Below are 4,952 nucleotides of genomic sequence, written 5' to 3' on the forward strand. Positions count from 1 at the left end.
GAGGATTACAGTAATTGCTGATGTTCAACTGCAGCAGCTGAGCTGACTTTTCATGTTTTTTCAAAAAAGGGTAATGTAAAGTTCTTATAGCATAATTCGTTATGTATTGAGTGATGATGAGAGACTACACCGCGAGACGAAACGTGATACTATTGGTATTGTATACTATTTATTAAGAATTCCTAATGTTGAAATGAAAATTTATTCAATTTGAAATCAGACTTTCAGAATCTAGTTAATTTAGCATCTCTGTTATTTTTCAGGTGCCTCTAACAGTTTGACATTGAAGCACAAGTCCTAACATTACATTAAAGTTAAGTTAAAAGGTTTATTTTTGAGCCCTGTTAATAACGTTTTTACAGTGTTGAATTAATGATATTAGCTAAAGTTTATGTTGGTGCTGCTAAATGTATTAGCTAGTTACATTGTGCTATGTCACTTTGCAGAAGATGAAAAGAAAGTCGACAAGCATCTATAATTTTTTTTTATAAAAATGGAACAGGGCAGTGTAGGTCTGAGGAAGTTGAGAATAGACATAATGTCCAAAATGAGGCAGAGCAGCAAACCAGTGTGGAGGCAAAGCAGCAAACCAGTGTGGAGGCAAAGCAGCGAACCAGTGTGGAGGTAGAGCAGCAAACCAGTGTGGAGGCAGAGCTGCAAACCAGTGTAGAGGCAGAGCAGAAAACCAGTGTGAAGGCAGAGCAGCAAACCAGTGTGGAGGCAGATGGTACAGAAGATTTTCATGCACAGGCTCAGCACAGTGATGACCAGTCAGAAACAGTTTTGGTTCCTAGCCCACCAGGTTTTGTTAAAAAAGACTGTTTATAGTAATAGAATTAATACTAGAGATAGCACTGTACAATTTTGAGGTTCAAAGTATTTAACTATGCTTTTGTCCAAAGTGACATCATTAAGTTGACTGGCTGAACAGTAAAGTTGACAGTGTGCAGTGAGATCATGTTAAATTTAATTTAAACTACCAGTATTCTTAATAATTGTTATTGTTAATGTATCATTTTTACATTGAATTATGAGACTTGATGTTCATATTTTTTTAAGGCTAGTACAAGAGCTATAAGAGCCTAAATACTGATGTTTACAGATTAAAATATTTTTTTAATTATTAATAAAAATATTAATAATTACTGTGGATTGGAAATATAGTTTGTTTGTTTTTTTTGTTAGCTGTAGTTGTTTGCATTAGGTTCATAATAAAAGTTATTACAAAAAAATTAATTTAAAAGTACATAATAAGTTAAGGTTTTGGTTTCTCTTTTGGATTTATCATAGATATATCCCAGTCAAGAGCAGAAAGACCCAAAAACAGCAACTTCTCAAGGTTTTCCCTCGTTCCCTCATAGGAGATCGAAGGCAGAGTTTCATAAAAGAGTGATACAGTACTCATTAGTGGTTGGAATACTCTCCAAGTAAAGATGCTGCATTCTGTTATGCCTGCCGGCACTTCAGTCTTCCTTCTTCACGTGATTCAGCATTGACATCTGAAGGATTTAGACACTGAAAGAAGACAACCTTTCGAGATGGAGGAGTTGCAAAATCAGAATCTCATACCAATGCTATGTTAGCCTGGAAAGACTTTAAAATATTGCAAAAAAAAAAAAAAACTATTGTTCTCTCTTTGCGTCTTTAAACGCAGAGTATGAAAAACTAGTAAAGGAAAACAAAGAGTACCTTAAAATAATTACAGAAACCCTGCTTCTAACAGCAACACAAAACACAGCCCAGAGAGCAAGTAATGAAACTGAGGGTGAGAATATATGGAATTTTCTTTCTATTATGGAGTTAATTGCCAAGCATGATGATGTAGTAAAAAAGAAAATGACTAGTCAAAGAAATGCAACATATATTGGACACAACACACAAAATGAAATTATTGATTGCCTAGCTGAAATGGTGCAAACCTCAATAATAAGTGAATTTACACAAAGTGAGACATTCAGCATTATGGTTGATGAAACCAAAGACATTAGTAAAAAAAAAAGATGTCTTTTGTGTTAAGATACTATTACAATGGGTCTGTATTAGAAAGCTTTCTCACATTTGAAGCTACTGAACGACTGGACGCTGAGGCACTTTCTCACAAAATCATACAAACAATGCAGAAGTATGGTTTTAATTACAGAAACATTTAGTAGGACAAGCATATGATGGGGCCTCTGTTATGAGTGGTAAAAACACAGGTGTGCAGACACACATTAAATCAGAAGCTCCATTTGCCTTCTATGTCCACTGCAATGCACACTGTCTCAATTTAGTATTGGTGGAAAGTGTGAAATACCTTCCTTAAGCCAGTTATTTTTTTCTGTTACAAAAACTGTTGTTATGTCAGGTTCTTATGTACAACAAAAGTGGATAGAGGTGCAAAGAGACATGTATGAGCCTTCCAGCCATCATACAGCTACTCAAACAACTTTCTGAAGAAAGAAGTGCAGACAGAGCTGTCGAAGCAAGAGGTCTATTAGCACAAATAGATTTCAAATTAATTTGTCTTCTTATTACAATCACAAGGATATTTGGTGAGATCAAGCATCTGTCTGACATTTTACAGTCCTCACAGTTAAATTTGGGCACAGCTGTTAGCCTTGTTAACTCTCTTATTGACACATTAATGGATGCAGAGAAGGCACTGTCTTCAATGAAATTCGGGATAATGCAATATGTCTTGCAGAGCAATGCAGTGTCAGTGTTACATCTACAGGACGTCAGGTCACATCAAGCCCTAGGATTGAAGGATATTACATTTCCACACCCATAGCTCAGAGACAAACTGAACAAAACTGAACTCAAAAATAAAGAATAAAGAATCATTTAGGACAGACACCTTCATTCCAATTGTTGATGTACTTCTCTTTAAAATTAAGAAAAGGTTTTCTTAAGAGAGTTGTGTCATCATGGAATCCTGGCCTTGAATCCTGGAAGTCCCAAGTTTTGTGAGAAAAATGTATTGTTTCCATTTGCCTCACAATACAGTTGTAGCACTGAAGATCTAGAAAATGAAATTCCACAGCTAAAATGAGTTCTTGAAAGGAAGCAAACCAATGGTTTGTAAATTCCATCAAATTTAGACCTCACAGTCTTCCTTGAGCCCTATAGAGAGGTTTTTCATGTAATGTTTAAACTTTGCAAAATTGCTCTTGTTTCACCAGTGAGCACTGCATCCTTTGAGCGCAGTTTGTCTGTGCTAAAGATGATCAAGACCGTGTTGAGAAATAAAATGAGTAATGAACGTTTGAGCAATTTGGGGGTGTTAAGTGTAGAGTCAGGAAGGGCAAAGGCCATAAATCTTGATGATTTTGTGGATGTGTTTGCAAAGAGGCACAACAAAAGAAGCATAAAGCTTTATTGATTAGATTGAGGCCTATAAGCAACATGCATTCATTATTATATGATTAGGGTTGGATGAAATGTGTATGAAGTAATGCATTCTGTTTGTTTAATTTGCAGGTGTAAAGTGTTAAATCAAGAAGTATAGAAGGGCCATAACTCACAATGATTTTGTGAATGTATTGTGCAAAAAGGTATATCAATAAAACATGCTGTATTAATAATATAATGGCTTGAAAAAGAAAGGAATACCGATAAACTATATTATTGGGGTCTGTATATAGTTGTAACCACGGGGAGATGATACATACAACTGGGGTAAGATCCAATATGCAGGTTTATTCGTTGTCAGGCAAGCGATGGTCAACACAGGTGCAAACAGGTATACGAAGACAGTCCAGAATCGTAATCAGTAAACAGGCGAGAGGCCAAAAGGCCAGCAGCAGGCAGGGAGAACAAGAATACAAGGCTAGGTTGAAACCACAAGAAAACTAGACAGGAGTAACGTGTTGCAATGTCATCTAAGATAAACAAGACTCTGCAAACTGAATAGGTGGGTGTGTGGCTTAAGTAGTGTGTGCAATCAGTCTCTGACAATCCTCAGGTGGTGCGAGTAATCAGTCTAGATGAGAAAGCATGTGTGAGTGTGACCGGAGTGCATGTATGAATATGTAGTCCAACAATGGCGGAATTGTAGTCCAAGGTTATGGTGAGTGAGAACCAGCGATCTTATGGAATCCGATCGCTGGTAATCGTGACAATAGTGAGTGTGTGTATAGTAATGGATTTTGTTCAGTTTGTCCAGTTATCTCTTTCATTAATTAATTAATTTAGCTTCATTTTCAATTTAACTTTCAAAATGACTTGAAAGTGTTTTTAAACTAAATATAGATTTTTATATGATTTGCACATATACTTGCTGAATAATTTTAAGGAAATAATTGCAATATTTTAGGAATAATTTATTGCTAGTTAAAATTACAAAAAATAACACAAAAATAACATTACACTAAATTTATTCTTTTTTTCGTGTGTGCCACCAAGATTTACTGTGGCCTCATCTGGCCACCCCTATGAAATTTTTCTGGGGGCGCCACTACCGTTAAGACCGTATCACTGTTTTTACAAAAAGATGGTCATAATCACAGAAGATAAACAGCTCATTACTTAAAAGAGTGTATTTAAAATATAAATCTGTATATTCAGCATAAAAGAATGACAAAATAAACAGCTTATACAGCAAGAAAGCTTTTTAAGAAGTCTCATTTGGTGACATTATAAATAAAGTAGCTATAGCAAGATGCTTTTAAGTGACAAATCATGAAAAATGTTTGACATACATAAATTCTTAAGGGGCTTATGATATTGACATGCTTATTAGGTCTATATAATCTGCTTTTACTCCAGCCAGACTAAAATAAATAGCCTAAGACTTTCTCCAGAATAAAAACTATTAGACTGAAGGAAATACTGTGAAAATGTTTTTGGTCTATTAAATATGACTTTTGACTTCACATACACACACACACACACACACACACACACACACACACACACACACACACACACACACACACACACACACACATGTGTATATATATATATATATA

At 35.3% G+C, this 4,952-nt stretch overlaps 1 pseudogene; it reads left to right on the forward strand.

Moving 5' to 3' along the window:
- The first annotated feature begins 2,392 nt into the window (after window positions 1–2,392).
- LOC147836149 (uncharacterized) lies at window positions 2,393–4,078 on the forward strand (annotated as a pseudogene).
- The last annotated feature ends 874 nt before the right edge of the window (window positions 4,079–4,952 follow it).

Source organism: Danio rerio, chromosome 7, assembly GCF_052040795.2.
Source record: "Danio rerio strain M-AB ecotype USA chromosome 7, GRCz13ab, whole genome shotgun sequence".
NCBI classification, from domain to species: Eukaryota; Metazoa; Chordata; class Actinopteri; order Cypriniformes; family Danionidae; genus Danio; species Danio rerio.